Source organism: Castor canadensis, chromosome 15 (genome assembly GCF_047511655.1).
Source record: "Castor canadensis chromosome 15, mCasCan1.hap1v2, whole genome shotgun sequence".
NCBI lineage: Eukaryota > Metazoa > Chordata > Mammalia > Rodentia > Castoridae > Castor > Castor canadensis.
This window is the reverse complement of record NC_133400.1, coordinates 72,386,621-72,407,571: the sequence shown is the minus strand read 5'-3', so window position 1 is coordinate 72,407,571 and position 20,951 is coordinate 72,386,621. Positions and strand designations below refer to the sequence as shown.

Here is a 20,951-nt window from a genome sequence, read left to right as displayed (position 1 = left end):
ATTTCTTTTTTTATTGTTTTATTATTCATATGTGCAGACAAGGCATGGGTCATTTCTCCCCCCTGCCCCCAACCCCCTCCCTTACTACCCACTCCATTCCCTCCCAGTATGTGTCTTGTCTTTAAATTTTCTTGCTAGTATCTTTGTTTTTCTTTTTTTCAGTATGGGGGATTGAACTCAGAGTCTCATACATGCTAGGCAAGGACTGTCTCCATTGAGCCATGCCCCAGTCCTTCTGTTTGTACTTTGTACTTGAGAAAAGGTCTCCCTAACCTTATCCTGGCTGGCCTCGAACTTCCATCTTCTCTCCTTTGTTTCTCCAGTAGCTGAGATTATAGTCATGTGCCACCATGCCTGACTTTGACAGTGTTGCTTGCAAAGTAGAAATTTTTATTCTTAATGAAATCCAACTTACCAATTCTTTCTTTCATGGATCGTCTTTAACATCATTTTCAATGAAGACTCATTGAAAATCCAAAATCTAGATTTTGTGCTGTCATCTTGTAGTTTTACAGTTTTGCATTTTATATTTAGGTCTGTGATCTATTTTGCATTTGTTTTCATGGAAATTATAACATATAAGTCTGGATTTTTACTGACTTTAGAATATGTAATTGTTTCAGTATTATTTGTTGAAAAATTCTTTATATCTCCTTTTAATTTTCTCATTGCATGTATACAAATGAATGTACATAATTTATAGGGGTAAAAAATTATAGCAACAAATGAAGACTCATGTAAATACTACTCATCTTCTAAAGTGAAAGTTTGAAGTATTCTATGGATTTCTCTGAAAAGATATCTTACTGCCACTACTTACCAACAAAACTGCTCTCTTTTCTTTCATTTCTTACATTTTTTTTGGCAGTACTAGAGATTGAATTTAGTGCCTCATGCAAAATAGACAGCTACTCTACCACTTGAGCCTTGCCTATACTTCTTAATTTTTTACTTTCAGCATTGATTACTTATACAAAATAAGTCTTACTATATGTTTCCCAATATGTGCCAGTGTGTCACTGGGTTATAAATACTTTTCCAGTGTTTTAGTTGTATATCTTCATATCTGTATTCCATTTTTCTTATTAAAATAGTTTCATTATCAGAGTTGTTATCTTTCAGAGCAGAACTCATGTGTAATTTTTTTCCTTCAGTATTTTTGGCCTTTCTTCTCTGTCTTCTTCTAAATAAACTTTAAAAATTCAGTGATCAAGGTCCACAAAAGCTCATTTAAGAATTAGATTGAATTGTGTTAAATCCATATGGAGAGATACACCATTAGAATGTTGCATTTCTGTTTCTGATCACAGTGTCTCCTTTTATTTGGATTGTTACTGATTCCTCAGAGTGAAGTTTAGGATAATCTTTATGTCTTGCACATCACTTTTTAGGTTTGTTTATGCCTACATTGTTTTTGTGTTGGTATGGTAAATGGTATCTTTTAAAATAGCTTTTTATAAATCTATTGCTGGTGCATATAATTTGAATCAAATTTCACATGCTGATCTTATGTGCACTTACATAGCTAACTCTCTTAACAAATCTAATCATTTTCTTTGGGATTTATTCTGAATTCTGTGTCTAATGACTTTTTGTTTCTTAATTTTCTCTTATACTCATTTTTATTTAATTTCACTGGGTACAACCTGTAGTAGCAGGTTCAACATTGTAACAATGTTGAATAGAAACAATAAAGTGCAGTAATCCTTATATTTTCTAAAAACTGTTTTAACCCTGGATATTAAATTTGTGGTAGATTTTTTTGATGGTTTGTTTGTAAGATACTTTATCAGGTCAAGAAGCTTGTTATATTTTTTCCTTTTGTATTTGATAATTGCAGTGTTTATTTGGTCCTTTACCTTTCCCCCCAATAACTCTCCTTTGGGGGGGCCTTAATTTTCATGCATTGGTGGCCATGTTTCTTAGTATTTCATCTACAGAAATCATTTAGGTATGAATCAAAGTATGTTCTTCCAGTGGAGAGCTGTGTTTGCATTTGTTAGTGCGGTCTGTATCACCTTAGAACTTCTTTGACTAAGGTATTTGCCTGACACTGTTTAGGCCACACAGTTAATATGAATTCTTTGTGGGTTAGGTATTTTTCCTTTTCTTCCATAGAATCCAGAGTTCAAGACTTAGAATGACATGTAATATTCTTTTATGGCACAGATTTGTTTTGTTTGTTTTTATTCTTCACCCATTTCATGTTCTGAGGATGCCACCCTTTGAAGTCATTGGGATTAAGGGGACATCTCTATCTGCCCTTTCTCTGAAAGGGCCTTAGTCTGTGTCATGTTATGTAGCTGATTAAAACTCAGGGTCTCGTTATCAACAACTGATGTCACCCCAGAGCGACTGTTAGTTGCCATGCTAAGTATTTCTGTGGATTTGTGCTTTCTTTAATTTCTGGAGTCTGGGTACTCTTAATTTCTTATTAGCTGAGTAAGGCATTAGATAAAGTATTTCAAAATATTTTCATTATCATTTTCAGTTGTGCTTTACCAGGAGGAGATTATATGAACATCTATTCCACTGTATTGCCAAAACTAGTATTTCCCACTTAACTTTACTCATAATCACAGTCTTGTCTTGAACCTGTCTTCCTGACACTGGCCAATCATTGAATCAACAGTTGTTACACTTTGCTGTACATGAAAACCACCTGGGAACTTTTAAAAGTTCCTGATGCTTAGGCCACACACCAGATTAATTAGATGAGAAGAATATCTGAAGTCTTAGTAATTTTTAGAGTTCCCTGCAGGATTCCGTTGTGTAGCCAAGGGTAAGAACAACTATTTAAAACCTAGCTGACCATTTTGGTGCTTGTCTATTCCTGTTCACTTACTTTTTCACCATTCTTCAGCCACATAGTTCACTGCTGAGGCCAGGTGTTCCACATTCACAGATCACTAAGTTGGTATACTCTTGACGTACTCCTTCAAACCAATGTGCTCTCTGGGAAACTTAATCTTTTATACCGATGATCACTGAACAGGAACATGTCAACTTATTTTTACTTGTTCTTAAAACATTCTGTTTTTAAAAAATGTTTTCACACTGGTGATATAATTTTGTTTTCTTGTGCTGAGAAATTTTTAGTGCCAAGTCTATTAATTTGCTAATTAATTCTGATAGACTACTTTTATAGTCTCAGCAAATCAGTGTGTGATATGCTTAGATTATGAATAGTTTAGCACAGAAAATGCTGTAATTTCAGTGGAATAAATTAGAGTCCATTAACATGGCAGAGTCAGTTGTCTTTTTAAGAAATGCAGATTTGTTCAGAAATGCAGTCTTTTTTGTAAAATGATCCCTGCTTTTAACCATTATGACTTCCATAACCCTTCTCCTTTTGGAGCTAATAGAAAAGGAAAAGATAAATGATAAGAGGAGCTAGTAGATGTAGCAAAACAGAAAGTTTCTGTCATCATACTTTGTTCTTGGTCAGAATATAGTAATTGACCATAGCATCTTACAAAATGTTGTTTTATGACTATCTTTAAATGTATGTTCACAGCATCTAAACTATGTACGTGTAAATTTATATTTTATAATTATATAAAATTAAAATATAATTATTTTAATATCTTGGGAAATAACTTATTTCTTGTTAGTAAAACAAGTTTCATTTCTCGAGCTTTTTATATATTTTTCAGAGCATGGGACTATGTAGAGCAAATTGAGATCTAACTACAATATTACAAATAATTAGGTTAACACATTAATTTTAGTGTGTACAAGATAAAAGATATTTCCAAAAGGGAACAGATGGCTTAACCAGGAATAGCAGACTTTTCATGATTTAATGGAGAGAGTTGTGGACTAGAATGCTTTAGAAAAAAAATCACATTCTTTGGGATGTGGTTGGAATAGTTGGTCTTTAGAAGCCTGCTGTTGCTTTCCATTATAATGGATAATTATCAGTAATTTCCTCAGGGGAACACTGAGTAGAATAACTAATTAATAATTGCAGGGCACTTTCAGAGATATTCTGAGTAACTTCTTAGTATTTTCAACTTTCTTACCGGAAGAAAATGAATATGGATAAGGGAAACTTGGAAGGAAAAATTTATTTCCAAATTATTTGATATAATTATTCTTAAATTTTTTGTTAGTTTAGTTTCTTGCAAAGATACTGTATTTTTCAATAATTCTGCTGTTTTGTGATAAATACCTCGATGTGGCTATAGGTCCAATACATGGCACACAAATGTCTTTTCTTACATAATTGTCACCTTTTGGTTAATGCTATCTTTTGTTATTCAGAAACATTTTTACTGTTGTTGGATACATTGGAGGTTTGTTTTCAAGAAAGTTATTCCCATCATATCTAAATCACATGTCGTTTTTGTTTTTGCTGATGCCTCTTATTTCTCAAACCAATAGTGTGGTAGTTTCCCAAGATACCTCCCTCCCAATGTATCACACTTCTTTATACTTATGCCCTTGCCTAGTTGTCCACACAGTGAAACTGGGCTACCTTTTTGTAACCAATGGGATGTGTCTAGATTGATGCAGAATGCCTTCTGAAGACAGCTCATGAGGAAGCCCTGCAGTTTTGACTCTGACTAGAATGGTAGTATCATGCAGATCCTTCATATGGCAAAATGATGTTCTTGAAAATTGTCACAGTGATATCTAAAATGGTACCTTTCCAGTCTCTAGTGCTATCTGTGAGGTTCATGTTTGCTTAAAAGTAGAATTGAGACCCGTGACCTATTGTTAGTTTTTCAAGAAGACTGATAAATATGGTGCATTAACCCAAAGTAAGGCTGCACAGCTCATACAATACATTTCTTTCCTTTTTTGCTAGGTAGATACCAAATCCTACATGTATTTCATTGAATAAACTTAAATTTAAAAGTGGTTTTTGAAATCGTTGTTTTATTTTCTTTGGTAGTCAAGAGTATTTCAAAATAAGGGGTTCTTTTATGGAGAATAAAATGGATTCTCTTAATGTGGTTAGGTTTTATTAATGTTTCCCAAGATCTACTTCTTCTTCCCTTCCAAGCCTGCAGAAGACTGCACTTTCCATCCCCTCTACATTTGCATTTAGCTGTTTGGCTACTTCTGTTTATGGACATTGGGTTGTTTGTCACTCAGTTTTTCATCACTGTGGCAAATACCTAAGAGATAGAATTTGAAAGGAGAAAAGATTTATTTTCTCAAGGTTTTAATTCACAGTTGACTGGATTCATTTTTTTCTGGTTTGTGATGAAGTAGCATATCATGGCAGAAGGATATAACAAAGCAAAGTTGCTCACCTCATGGTGACTGGAAAGCAATGAGAGACTGATGGAGAAAATCATTACAAGATATAGCACCCAAGAACATATTCCCAGTGACCCACTTCCTTCAACTATGTGTCACTTCTGGAAGTTTCCTCCACCCCCCAATAATGCCAAAATTTATGTTATTAATCCATTGGTGAAGGCAAAGCCCTTATGATCCAGTCACTTCTCAGTCATTTGGATCCAGCAGCTGAGATCGAGCCTTTAATTCATGAACCTTTTCAGGGAACACTTCATATTTTAACCATAACTTGCTGTGAAAAGAAATGATATGAGTAATTCCTAAGCCCAAGAATTGTATTATTGCCATAGAACATTCTATTCTCTCTTCTCTGATGCAGTAAGCAAAATGGACCTGTGTTCCAGATGGTGTACTTTTAAGGAGAAATGTTGATAGCATGGATCCCTAAGTGGACATATAGAGCAAAGACCCTATAGATTTCAGTTATGCATGCAACATTTTTTTTGTGTAAATCCACTGAAATTTCAGGATGAATTGTCAATATGTAGCATGTTGATGTATTTTAATACAATAAACTACTAATTAAGGTATTTCTCCTCTCTTCAAATAATGACCCACAGCCAGAGTGGAAGAGATGGCATTACTTCACTGATTTGTATGCACAAAGCTTTGAATAATAAATCATAGAGAGCACACAGCAGGGCATTGTGAGCATGAAGCATGAAGCGGCTTTCAGTTGAAATGCTGGAATCTAGGGTCAATCCTCGATGGAACTTTTTGAATGGGAACTGGGAAAGTTGGGTTGTGAAAATCAAACTCCTCATCTTTTTCATGTTCAAAACTATTCCTAATATTTTGGTGGTATCATTATTCAACAAACAATCTCCATTTTAGTGCTTGAGCAATATTTTAAAAATGAGATCTGATGTTATTACCCCTTTACTGAATACATTTCTGTGATTGTACCAGCAGTTGGAATAAGATTGATGTTCTAGGATTAGTGTGAATTTACCTTGATTCTTTTCAGTTCTTTGTCTTAGTGTACTAAATTTATGAGGTCAGATTCTTTCTTTGTATGATACCTTTTTGTCCCTTCTCCATCCTTTCAGCCTTTCACTATTTTCCTAGTTGATCCTACTCAGTATGTAGACCTGATGTCAGTCATCAGATTGTTAGAGATTTTGATTGTGATTTTCATAGAACTGAGTTTTTTTCTTTCAAAACAGTCATGTCACATCTCTAATTTACATGTTTAAGCCCAATTTTTTGATCAATAACTGTATTTCACTCAATAAGAGTAGAACTTGTGTTTTCTTACCTTTTTGTGCTCAGTGTCCAGATAATAAGTAGTGCAGGCAAAGTGGAATGAATATTCTCCAGGGTCTTCACTGTAATAGGCCAAAAAGTTTAAATGGCTCTGAAGAGTTGCTTGGAAGATGTGATGTGTAGTACACTGTTGGCCATGCCATAATTTGATTACTTAGTTTTGGATTAGAAGCCTTGATTAGATCCTTTTTAATGGAATTAAAACAAAAGGGTTTTGACTACTTCATATGAATACAGTGTGGTTTCAGTTTTCTGTTTTATAATCTAATCTTCCTAATGCCCTATTTGTTTTTCTTGCAATATAGATGTAAAAGACAAGCATAGTACATAGACTGCAAATAAATACTAAGTAGAAACTGTTAAATTAGCTTCAGTAACCGTTGAGTTTTGATATTTTATTACTTCATATGAGCAGTTCAGAACCTCATAAATATTTTTAAAATAATGATTCTAGAATCAGTAATTGATGAATTCATTTTTATTCCAGAAGATGATGTTGAAAATGTTAGTCTGGCATCTGTTTCTGTATTTAATTTATACTCAGTGTTTGCCTTGTCTTAACCTTGCTAGTAATTTATTTACTCAGATTAGGTAATAATTGCCATAACCTTTCATTTGAATATTTAAGATTTAAGAGTCCTGTGGATACTGTCTTTGTACCCTCTATTCCTTTGTAAAGTTAAATTGTATATAGTTAAAGCTTGTGTTGTAGACTTAATTTTTAGTATTGTTGCATGCAGGCAAAAGTGAAAATGTGAAATAAAAATTAGGGTCTTGAGTAAATTCTACACCAATGGTATATAAAATATTTACAAAAGCTATATGTTACCATTTTGGAAGTGTATATGAAGAAAGCAGTTCATAAACTCACCATAATCTCAGTGTCTACAAATGTGTTTTCTAACTAGACAAGCTGCCTTTTAGCCCTATAGTTGAATTCAATGTTATTTTATACTAGTCATTATTATTAGTTTTTACATATTTCATAATAGATTCAAATTCTTGGTTATAACTGTTTGAAAATTTGCAGACAGAATTATTATTTACATATTCCTTACCCTATTCAATGTATTTTCACACTGTAAGTATTAAGTTAATGTTATTTGAGTTAACTGAATTGCAAAAAGAATTCCTAATGAGGTCATATGAGACCAACTTAGTTTTCTTAACCTATTTCTCTTAATTTTATTACCCCATGCCTTATATAGAAATATATTCTACAATAAATTTTAAAAAATTACAAGTTTGAATTGTGTAGAAAAGTTTTGAAGCTACAAAAGCACGAGTTTCTTTCCCTTTTTTTATAATTTTCTGAATACTGCATTCATAAGGGTAAACTGCTGAACCTGGAGTGAATGTTCTCCTAAATGAGATTCCCTTAGGGTACTTTGTTTCTTCTTGAAAAATGATTCTCAATTTAGGCTCTATCAATGAGGGTGTCTGTATGAACTTTAGAGGATCTTAGAAGTCTTTGTCCATTTTGTATGAGACAGTGGGGCCTCCTGGTCAAGGTCTGGCCTATACCATGTCAAGCTTAAGGAAGGGGCCAAGGCTTCTCCCTTGTGGGTGGAGTGAGCTGCACCTTACCCAACACTACTCTCCCTACCTCCTCCCACCCCCACTCCAGCCAGCTACTCAGAAGTGGTCTTCTCAGGTGTCAGGGTTCCAGATAGAACTTGGGTTGTTTGTCACCTTTGAGGCTTGGCAAAAGGCAAAGCAGCCTTGGAGCCATGGATGGGCCCAAGACTGTCTGTCAGCCATACCTGGGGCTGGTCCTAAAGGAGTTTTGCAGGGTTTGACAACAGACCATGAAGAACTTAGACCAAACCCCATGATTTTCCATAGGAACTGGTAATATATATAGTTGTTGTTGGACTTTTTCTGTCCCATTGTTTCTGTGGAGTTTTAATTTGGTTAGAAGTCAACTTTATGTGAGAAGAGAAAAACACCTTGGTATTAAATTGAAGAAAAATGTGAGGTACTTGAAAAAGTTAGCCCTGATCAAAAACAGCATGATGATTTAATGTCATCTTGAAAGGATGCCAGCTCAATAGAAGCACAGGTTTTGGAGGCCACCTATGAAAAACTGCAAATATACAAGTCTAAAATTCAAGAAGCACTCCTTCTAGGAAAAGAGCTGATGAAAGAGAAATCTAAACGTTCTAAACAAATTGAATTGAATGTGGACATGTCAAAAATGATACAGTCCCAAGAAGATGAACCAAAATGTCTCAAGTCAAAAGTCGCTAAAGCCAAAACAACCTTAAGAATACTTCAAATCAATGAAGCACATTTTAAAGACTTAATAACAGGTGCTTTGAATGAAAATTCCCACCTTCAGGAACACTGCAAACAGATTTTATAAGAAGTTGAACTATGAAAGGGAAAAGCCAGTGAACTTAATCAACAGAAAATAGCACTTGAAGACTCCATAGCACATGCAGGACAAGTTATAAAAGATAAAGAAGATTACATCAGGTCTCTAACTGAATGCTTGCTAAAGATGAAAATCTGGGCTGTTGATCTTGGAGAGGACATAATATATTATGATAACTTGGAATTAGTAATGAAGAGTGGATCGGGAACTGGCACTTACTTAGATAATAAGACAAAAAGGGCTTTGAAGAAACTGATGTATGCTGTGAAGTTAAATGCTTCTTTAAAATCCTTAGAACAAGAAAGAAACAAAATTTGTACTCAGTTATTTCAAGTAGATAGAGCAAGCAAAGATCGTACGGAGCATATTCAAAATGTCCAAAGTAAACATGCCATTTTACAATTAGAGAATACAGGATTTGAAATTGAGAAGCAGAAGCTTCAACAGACTGTTACAAATTGACTGAACCATATGAAGAAAATGGAGTGAAATTCTACAAGAAATTAATCGTGGAGGATTATTACCAGCTAGACATAGAGAATAAACTTTCCAAAGCAGAAGATCAGCCATGAAGCTGAAGAGCTGGAGACCTATAAAAAGGTACCCAGAGAACTTGAAGAAAAATTAGAGAGAACCAATCATTATTATCAAGTACAGATTAAAGTGAGAAAAGCTCATTTTAATTGGTTGGCAGCCCAGGGTGCTGAAAAACAGCTCAAGTATTTTAGGCAAGTAAATGCCAGCAAGAGACAAAAATTAATTAAAATGGAGTTGGAATTTGAACTTTCAGAAAAAGATTCATATACATATGGTATTTCAAATGCAGCATGTGGCAGAAAACATTTTCCTCATTGTCTCTCACCATTGTGTCAATCTTCATCTGAAAGGGAAGCTTTCCTCTGTCCCTCAATTTTGTAGGAAGGTCCACTGAGACCCCCACCTTTTCTTCTGGGTGGAGCAGAAGGCTCAAGAAACCTGAAGAATCCTCTGGACCCCTTGCATTAGCAATGAAAGAAGAGATTCAAGCTATGATAGGTTGACTGGCCCTTGTAAAACTCCTCCTGAGGCTGGGTCCCTGTCCAGTCCATGCAAACTGGATGAAAGCATGATGATCCCTCCTTCATGTGAACCATGTACTGATTCAGCTCTTCCTCCATAGAGGCAAAATTCTAATGTGCCTGATTCATCTCTGCCTGCTGAAAGCAGAGTAGTGGGTCCTGGTTCTGTTCCTTCTATCAGAGGTCCGATGTTTCCAGTGTATCCAACCAACCAGTTCCTGAGAAGGGGCCCTTGTTTTCTTCCACCTCCTCCAGGAAACATGTCTGGAGCTTCTCAAGATTATTTTCCACCAAAGAATTTGTTCCTAATGGATCCAAGGAGCCAGTTCTTAAGAAGAGGACCTCCTCCTCCCCATTTCCCCACTCCAGCAACATGTTTGGAGCTTCTCCAGATTATTCTTCACCAGGGGATGTGTTCCTAAGGGATCCAAGGAGTTATTTCATAAGAAGAGCACATCCTTTTCTTACACCTCCTCTAGCAAGCATGTCTGGAGGTTCTGGAGATTATTTTCCACCAAGGCATTTCTCTGACCCACCACATCCTCCAGTCCCAATGAGAAATGTCTACTCACCAAGGGGTTTCCCCAGTTATCTTCCCCCAAGAGCTGGATGTCCCCCCACCATATCCATGTTCTTAGAGCAGAAGTAAGTTTTCTTCAGGATTGATTCCACCTTCAAACAATCCTGATACTGAACATCTGGAACCACAAGAAGAAACCTGGCAATACTTTGATTTCTTTCAAAGTACTTTTGATGTCTATCTCATTTTCAGTTTAAATAACTACTGTTACTTAGTCGTTATAGTTTACCTCAAATTGAAGCTTAATAGAATTGTAACTCTCAGGGATAGCATTTATAAATAGATGATTTAAATAAGAAGTTATTTTATTTGGATAATATGTTTTATTTTCCTTTTATTCTAGACAGTGTAACTGTTTTAACTTGGTTATTTAATCCACTATTACATGAACAATAATTGGAGCTTTACATTTGTAATCTTGCAGTGGAGCTATTTATTAACTGCAAAGGCTGTGACTTTATACCAAGAAATCTGTTTACTATTCTTGTAGATCAATGTGAAAGTAATATCTCTTTTCAAAATACTTTTGACTTCTCTCTTATTTTCAGTTTAAATTAGTACTGTTACTTAGGCATTATACTTTATATCAAATTAAAGCTTGATAAATTATAATTTTCAGCATTGCATTTTATGAATAGATGATTAATATGAATTTATTTTATTTTGATAATATGTTTATTTTCATTTTATTCTAGAGAGTATAACTACTTTAATTGATTTGATTGGAATTTTATGTATGCAGTCTTGCAGTCTTGCAGTGAGGCTGTTTTAAACTCCAACAGCTGTGTCTATTTTGCCATGAAATGTCTTTACTATAACTGTAGAACAATGTGAAAGTAAGATCTCTTTTCAAAGTACTTTTGACTTCTCTCTCATTTTCAATTTAAATGGCTACCGTTACTTAGTAATTATTCTTTTCCTCAAAATTAAGGTTAATAGAATTACAATTCTCAGGATACTATTTCATAAATATATGATTTAAATATGAATGTCATTTTATGTACACCCTCTTTTATTTAGATATGTTTTATTTTTATTTTATTCTAAATAGTGTAACTATTATAATTTGATTATTTAACCCACTGTTACAGAAACAATAATTGGAGTGTTACATATGTATTCTTGGACTGGGCCTATTTTAAACTTCAATGGCTATGTCTTTAGGCCAAGAAATGTGTTTACTATAATTGTAAACCAATGTGAAATTAATTATATGATTAATTAAACATATTTTAAGTGGTTTAAAGTCTTGTTTGGACCAGATAATAATAATAATCTGCCTGTTTAAGTTAAAAAATACTGGTTGTATGTGCATTTTTAAGGGACAATATACCAGGATTAGATTGTTTTCATAAATGAGATTTGTGACCAAATGACTCATTGAGTTATACATGTAAAAATGGTGAATTTTACACATGAAAATTGTGCCTCAATGAAACTGTATCACTCCCAAAAAAGTCTGAGTCATGATTCTCAAAGAAAATAAAATTTAAAAATACTCAGACAGCGAAAAACTTGGAAGTATCTTCTGTGTGGAAATTATTTCTTTAGATCTGCCCTTCTAAAATGCAATAAAAATTGTTTCTATATTCCTGTGTAGAATCCTCATGAAATGGAATCAGAAACTGGGGTGGGATAGAGAAAAGAAATTAGACATGACATAACCACACTGCCAACCTTGGCCTTCACGTGAGCATCAAGTAAGGTCCATGAAATGTCACTGCTCGTCAGCAAATTATTTTCAACTGAATCAATACTATAGAAAAACTATGTTAGGAAACTACTAAGTATTTTAAGGAGAAGCCTATGTTCTTTTGTTATTTTATTTTTGATGTTCTTGAAGGTGTGAATCAAGAATGAGATTTAATTTAGTTTTTTCCCAAAACCTGTTTAAGCGAGAATTTGTGAATTTAAGTAAATTACAGATTCTTCTTGTCTCATTTTCTGTGCCTACAAAGTAAAGGATAATTTTCCTTCTCTATAAACCTTAACATCTCAGGACCCTATCATACATGGAGCCTGACCCCCTTAACACTCCATTAATTAAAAAAAAATCTGATAATGAATAACAGTTAATTAAATGGTAGATTAATTTTGGTTTGAATAGAAAATGTATAAAAATGGAGGAACATAAGGATGAATTTTGATCATTTTAGATTTTAAGCATATATTCAAATATCCAAAAATAAGTTAGCATTTGATAACATAACAATGTCTTAGTAAGCAGAATTTGTGAAGAAGTCTATTTTATATTCTTTGTCTATAATATAAGACATTATGGGATCTAGTCCCCATAATGGGACTAGAATGTTAAAACAACTTTGAAAAATATTTGTTAATTATGTGTTATTTGCCTGCATGCCTGAAAAGCTTGTGATTTTTAAGTTACATCTTCCTTCCACCCTTGACCCTGCATTAGTTTTAAAACAACAGATACTTCTGCTGCAAAAAAAAAAAGATACTCTTTTTCCCTGCATTAGAGGGAAAAGAGTAGGGTTTAAAGTCTAGCTTTGCTTTCAATAGCTCTGGGACCTTTAGCAAATCAATTATTTGATTCATTTTCCTTAATGCAATAAGAACATTAGCTAATATTATCAAACAGTCACTGTGGACCAGGCCTCATGTAAACTTTACCCAAGTTGAGCCAAGCCATTTAGTCCTTCCTACAACCACATAATGAAATTGCAACTATTTTCCCCATTTCATGGACAGGAAAGCTAAGGAACAGAGGTGATATTGTCAGGCACTGTCAAAAGTTGACGGATATATTGTTACCAATGCAGTGAGATCCTGATATTCAGAGGTACTTTTATATAGTCTTCAAAATTTACATTTTATTATGGTATCATTTAATTTCTTTTAGTGTAATACAGAAATTGAAGTAACCTGAACTTAAATATAGGATGACAAATTGTATGATCCTGAAGTCAAACCTTTTGTCTTTTTATAAAAACAATTCTAGTTCTTTTTGTCACATTTGGTACAGAAAGTAGAAGTTCTTCTAGTTCAAGATATAAGAATTTTTATAGAGATTTAGGGATTGCTGGGTGCTGTTGACATGTGGAGATAACAGTATCTTCCTCAAGGCATAGAATAATATACTACAGATATACTCCACTGTAGCTTCAGAAAGATCAAGTCATTTCTTGTACACTTAGGACAGCTAGGAAGAATTCTATTTAAAATCATGGGCCTTTCAAAATAGATCATGCTTCTATAAAAATTTTTAAATATTCTTTGTGTTAGCGAACAATAGAAGGTCTTGATTCTCTCCCCCAACCCCAGCCCCAGTTTGCAGGGGAAAGCATAGAATTGAAGTAGATGTGGTGCCAGTGGAATTTTCTGTAAAATATAGTAGGAAGGATTGGTAATTACTGGAAGGCAGGATTAAAGTATATGGGGAGGAGGAGATCTCAGAAAATCCAGGCCCCAAAGCAAGCAGTTTGTTCTACAAACAGTAAAATCATTTATGTTTGAAAACATTTTCCAAATTCTTGGTAAACTTCTTAAGTCTTATTTTTTGTAGCAGAGTATCTGGTTATTTGTTGTTTTGAATCTTCTATCATATTTTTTAATGAGGAAAATTTTTGAATTGGGGCTTATTTAAATAATAGAGCTGGTATAATGTGCTCAATGGTCTGATAGGTGATTAATGTCATTCCTGTGTTTTCTGTCTCCTCATTCCTGCTTTATAAAATCCTTCTTTAGCCTTCTCTTTACTATCCTTTTTGGTTTACCCTATCTCAAGATCCCATCTTTTATTTACATGCTTTCATGTTTAAGTCAATCCATAAGTATAGATAGATGTAGAAATGGCAGCTTTCTATTTGGAGCGGGAAATTACCTTCTCAGAATGTTTATAAGAACAGATCACTTCTCTCAGGAGATTCATTCATCAAGCAGAAGCTGGTCCTTCTGTACAAATTGGAATGGAAATAGAAACCATCCAAATATACTGGGATAAACACCACAATCAGAGATTGGATTGTGAGTGGAAGCCTAATTTGGAGGAAAAATGTTGGCTGTATGTGAGAGAAAAAAAATATAAATAGCAACTGTTCCTTCAAATTAAAACAAGAGAGAAATGTTATCCAGGGATGTACTAGACTTTAAAATTTTATCCAGTACTGCTTTGAGCCAAGGCTGAGTACCTAGAATTACTCACGTGACATCCATGCGTATGTCAGCATCATAATTTCATGGGATTTGGAGTCAGAAGAGATGGAGGATACCCTAAGGCAAGATTACCTATAGTTTACCTCAAATCACAAATTGGTTCATGTCATAACTAAGGCTGACTTCAGATATTCTGATTTCCAAACCACTTTTTTCCACTTAAGAGGGAAGTAATTGATTTGTGGTTCCTGGAAATGCAGCCTGTATTTCATCTATCTTCTTCCTTCTCTTGTTGAGTTTCCTCTGTGAGATATCATCAGGCATCATTCCAGTCATATCTCCAGCAGTGACAACCTCATCATCAATAGCAGTGTATCTTAAAGAGAATGACACAGTAAATTATGCAACCTAACTAAGGTATTTTTAGGATTTGGATATGAAATGTTCCCCACAGGCTCATGTGTTGAATGCTTGGTCCCCTGCTGGTGGCACAATTTTGGAAAGTTTTAAAAAGTTTAGGAGGTAGGGTGTCAATGGGACTGGTGGCATGTCTTTGAAAGTTATACCTGATCCCCAGTGCTCTTTGCTTTTTCTGCTTCTGTTTGCAATGAGGTGAAGAAGCTTCTCCACCATACACTGAGTGGCTGTGATATTCTGTCCAAGCACATGGGGCCCAACAACCATAGACCAAACCCTGTGAAGAATCAGTCAAAATAGATCTTTCCTTCATTAAGTCGTTCATACAGATGTTTGGTCACAATGACCAGAAAAGTAATTAATACATGCATCCTCATTTTTGTTCAGGGAAAATTGTTTATTTGACAAAATGGAGTGTAGTTAAAATTTCATCCTAAGAATATTCTTAGACTTAAGTAAATTGATACTATAACTAAATCTTGCGAAGCAAGATTTTTCGTTCTGTTTTCCCATTATTTTTAGAAAACAGTATTTGCTTTTAGTTTAAATATACCTTGAGATGGCAAGACGTATGAGATAACTTATACCTGCTACAAGTAAAGCATTTCAGGTAGTCCCAGTAAACAGCTGTACCATAGATTTTAGTTTATTAGGGAGCAAACATTTTTTCCAATTCACTCTTTCTCTTATTACATTTGTTTTTTTAATCTTTTTAAAAAAATCATATTAGTGTTATTCTGGGGGTACATTATGACGTTTAGAAAGTACTTAGAATGTATCATAGTTGAATTCACCCCTCCATCATTCTCCTTTTTCTCCCTCCCCTCCATTTTTAGAATTGGTTCATCAGGTTTCATTTTACATTTTCATACACGACTACATGAGTTTTCCACCATATTCACTCTTCTACACCCTTTCCTCATATCCTCCCCACCCCACTGGTCTCAACCCCTGTTTGCCTTCCTGTCCTCCATTTTTGAAAAAGATATTTTTGTTCATTTATTATATCTATACAGAGAGTTTCATTATGACATTTCAATGTATATATGTATTGTATCCCAAATTGGTTCATCTCTTCTATTTTTCTCCTTACTTAGTCCTCTTCTTATGGGGACTTCAACAGTAAGTTTGTATTAGGTAGCAGTATAGTGATGCAATCTGGTTTGTAAGACAGCTTACTTCTTGGTGTTAAGTACATATAGGCAGTCACAAAGAAATTGGTGGCAGCTAAAAAACAATGATAATATTCCAAAATAGATGAGTATAAAGTTTTGAGGTCATGATGTGACCTACACTTTTCTTTTTGACAAAACTGGGGTTTTGAACTCAGAACCTTCTGCTTGTTAGGCAAGCACTCTACCTCTTGAGCCATGATTCCAGCTATTTTTGCTATTGTTATTTTTCATATAAGGTCTCATGCTTTTTGACTGGGGCTGGCCTGTGGACAACAGTCCTCCTTCCTGTGGCTCTTTAGTTGCTGGGCTTTCAGGTGTGTGTCATCACAGCCAGCTTATTTTTTGATCACTTTTTTTTATCTGGGCTGGTCTCAAACCATAATCCTCCTATGTTGGCCTCCTGAATAAACAGCATATATGTGTGTGTTACCACATGCAGTTTGTTTTTGAATTAGGGTTTCACTAATTATTTGCCTGGGATGTTCTTAAACCACAACCCTCCTATCTCTGCCTCCTTAGTAGCTGGGAATACAGGTGTGAACCACAGTGTACAGCCCCCACACATTTGATAAATCTAAAAAATAATGCACATACATTAATTAACTTTCATTGATCCTACTACTTATCAAAGCCACATAACTATTAGACAGGCACAAGTGTTTTAATCATACCACATTTACAAAAAGAACCTTGAACTTTCATTGTAGTTTTGGTATATTGTAAAATGAGTTAAGTTATTTCCTAATTATAAATATAGGTTCCTCTTCATCAATGCAATCCTAGTCTCTGACTTTTGTGTGTTCTCAGAATATAGTGTTACAGTAAGAGAAACTACTGTCAGGAAGACAAGACTGTTGGAATTATACAAAATTATCCTTATTTAAAACAGTGGTTAGAGCCATTTGTTTAGGCAAAATTTCTTAAATTATCCTAATTTAATGATATTTTCCAATCTAGAGTCTTGCTTATAAAATCTTGGCATTATAGGATTCTGTGCTGGGATTTTAATGAAATCATCTTTAAAAGTTTCTGGGAGGGTCAGTTCCGTATGCATAGTTCTACAGTTCCATAGGAATTTATACATGTTAAGGTTTCTGTAGAGATGTAAGGTCTTGAAACTTTATGAGGAACCCACAAGGTGAATATTTCTTTTCCCATGTCTTCTTCCCGAGTGGGTGCAGAGGAGTTTTTCAAAAGAAGTGATCTCATGCTCATTTTCTGACTACACCAGGCAGAGGGCTCCTGTAAGGACTATGGCCCACCTGTCACGAGGCTTGTGTGTTGTGTTGCCCCAGGGACAGAACACTTCAGCGGTGTGGTCCAGGTACACCTTCATTAGAATCCTCTAGGATGCTTGCCAAAAACCTAGATTTGGGTTCTCCCCCACTTTCTGAATTACTGAAAAAAAGAATCTCATGAACCCTAAATATGGAGAACCACTGGTGTGTTAAGTGGTAATCTTTTTGCCGTTACACGCACACCTCCTCCCATTGGGCCCCTGGTACTCTTGTTCTCTACCTTAGCTCTTTATTTGCAGTAGCAGAAGAAGGGACAAATGGCTTTCGTATTTATAACATTCTCTCTTCACATGCTGCCAGGAAGAGAGGCTCAGTTTAAAGAGAAATTGTGAAGTGGATGTTTGTGACTTGAATGTTTCCAGGCTCTTTGTTCATTTTATTACCCCACCTCAGATATGGCATGAAGACTGATTGTGATAATGACTTTCATTTATTTTGCCTTCTGCTATTGAGAAGGCACTTATGTTATTTAAAAAAATTATATAACTTGTGCCTAGAAGGAAATTTGGTTAATTTTTTGGACATTCTTCTATTTTACACATGGAGAAAATAATGCTTATAGGCAGGTTTTCTGGTTTGATCAAAATCCTAATTGCTGAGAGAGCTAAAAGAGTTATCCATCTATTTGAACTCAATGATCAATTTTTTTGGAGGTGGGAGACATACTGTTATAAAAATATATGCAATTATTTATTTGTAGAGCAATTGTTTTGTAGGTGAAACATCATATTTTATTTGTTATTGTTTTATTGGCCTCAATGCTTTCCAGGTGTATTTCTATTTATTGCTATGTTGTAGAAAAACAGCGGAAAAATACATTTCTTATTGAGTCAGCTTTTGTGCACATTTAGTGTTCAGAGGCATTGTATCTCTGCTGCTCAAGGTTGAATTCAATAACACATTGTTTTGAGTGTCAAGGCATTGTACATTTAATTAGAATTCACTGTATTAACACTGATCAATGTGAATTCTGTGGATTAAATGTGGATAGTAGTATTACCATGCCCTGAGCAGAATCTACACACATGCTATTATGTTCACTAGATTTTTCATTCCCTTGCTCAGTTTTGATTAAAAAAAAACAAAACTGCTTTCTGTTTATTCCTTTTGAATGCTTAATTGATAGTTTTTTGACCTTGTTCTTAGACTGAGTACAAGAATAAAGAATTTTGCCTCCATTATTCTTTAACAACTCAGCAAAGAAATCATTTAAATTTGAATGTAGGCCATTTTGCAAATATAGCTTAGTGACAAAGTCATACTGTTCAAACAAAATTTTAGATAGAGGGCTAAGATACACAGATCAGCAGAAATCTTTATAATTCTACCTCACCTGGAAAGAGCTAAGGCAAGAGGAACATTCTGATTTGAGTAAGAGAGCTCACATTCTATTCATAAAACATAGTAGACCTAGAGAACAGAATCTGGTAAGCACACTATAGCATTTTTAATTAAGAAAAATGCTTTGTATTTAACAAACTAAGCAAGAACATCACTTGAATCAATTCTATAGATTTTTGAAATCAAGAAAAATAGAGGCAAGTAGAATGAATTGGGAAGAAATTTCTCATGAAGCAGGATGGGCATAAGTAAAAGCAGAAATTTTTTCATACCTAGAATATTACAGCAGGATTCAACAATTAATTTAGTTTTAATTTAGGCTTTGCAAAAAGAAAACAAAACAGACACTACAAAGTAACAAGAGTTTTCACAGCACTGTTAGCTCCTATGTGGAAAAAATCAACACAAAAGCTTATGATTTTGGCAAAATGATAGATACATATTGTGAAAAGCTGGATAAAAATGTAAAGACAATTTTAGTTGAATAGCTGACTATGTAAAAGCAAAATTGAAAAGTGTAAGTACCCCTGAAAAACACCCAAAATGCAAACAAAAAGAAACAAAATTAAAAATATGAACCCCAGAGAAGTAGGGGTTGAAATCAAGTTTGGGGACTTGCATTGCTGTGGGTACCAGAGCTGGAGTGAAGACATTTGTCTTGGAGATAATGGCTTCCTGATAGAAAACTGGCCACAAAAGTGGCTAAATGTGGGCCATCAAAGGGACAGTGCTTTTCAGGGAAATGTGACATAGTAAAAACAGACTAGCAAAGTGAACAAAGAAACCTTCCAGATACTGGTGACACTCTGTATTTTGGAGGGTGGTGTTCTCAGAATTTGCAACTGCAGGCCAAAGGCCTGCCTGCATCTGGATCTGGAGTTTAAATTAACATTACCTGCTTAGCAGGACAAATTTAAACTAATGTTTTTTAATTGTTGTTTGGAGACCCCTCTGTTGTACCCATGCAAAGAAAGAACAAATGATCCTTGAAAGCCACCTATGGCCCTAGACTTTAGAATGCCCAGAGATTAAGAGTACATGATAAAAGATGACAAGCACATTGGAAACCACAAACATGACAAATAGCATATTTCTTTTCCAGATAATTTAGAAATTGGGATTAACAACAAAATAATATATTACACTTAATACATAAAATATAAAAGTAGGAAAGATAAGTAAGAGATTAGCAAACATGATACACAGATTTAAAGACAAATACACATCTAGAAATGAAAATAAAGGTGTGACCAGAGCCCCAGGTCAGTGACCTGACTGCAGAGGTTAGATATAAATTGAGCATTTGAGCCCATCTTTGGGCTACTGACATGAGCTTTGGGTTTTTATAGAGAAAAATTGGGATAGAAGTTGACAGATATGAATAATTTTTAATAATTTTATTAGCATATAATAGTTGTACATTGTGATATTTACATATGTGTTTAAATGTATCTTAGTTGGATTTATCCCCTCTTTTATTCTCCATCTTCTTAGAACAGTTTTATTCTTCTATTTTCATATGTGGATAAAAATACATCTGCCATATATACCATCATTCCTGCTTTCCTTGTGCCTATCCCCTCCCACTGGTACCTACCCCCAGAAAAGATTTATTTTTCCCTCCTGCCCTTTATCTTTTAAAATTAAGTATATATTGAGAGTCCAACGGTGTTTTCCCTTGATACTTCAGGTCTGTGTATATCATGCTTTTATCAAATTAACACCTCCCTCTGCTACTTACTCATTCTCTATCACAATGGTTCCCTAACATTCAACATATTATATGATATTCATATATAGATGGGTTGTTTCAGTATTTTTCATTCTCTAACATTTTCTCTCACCTCCCATAACCTCTCAGACTGAATCACTAATATAATTTTGTTCTCTGTCACTATATATATGTGTGTATATATATATATATATATGATCATATGTGCTTCTATATATACATTTAACTTATAGGTCTAGCTTGCACATATGAGAGAAAAACATGTGACCTTTGGTTTT

General features: G+C 34.5%; 1 protein-coding gene and 1 pseudogene across 2 annotated transcripts in view; both read left to right on the top strand.

The window, feature by feature from the left end:
* Gpr158 (G protein-coupled receptor 158) overlaps positions 1–20,951 on the top strand; it is a 452,732-nt gene that overhangs the window by 151,982 nt on the left and 279,799 nt on the right. The window lies entirely within an intron of this gene.
* Positions 8,540–20,794, top strand: LOC141417589 (melanoma inhibitory activity protein 2-like; annotated as a pseudogene).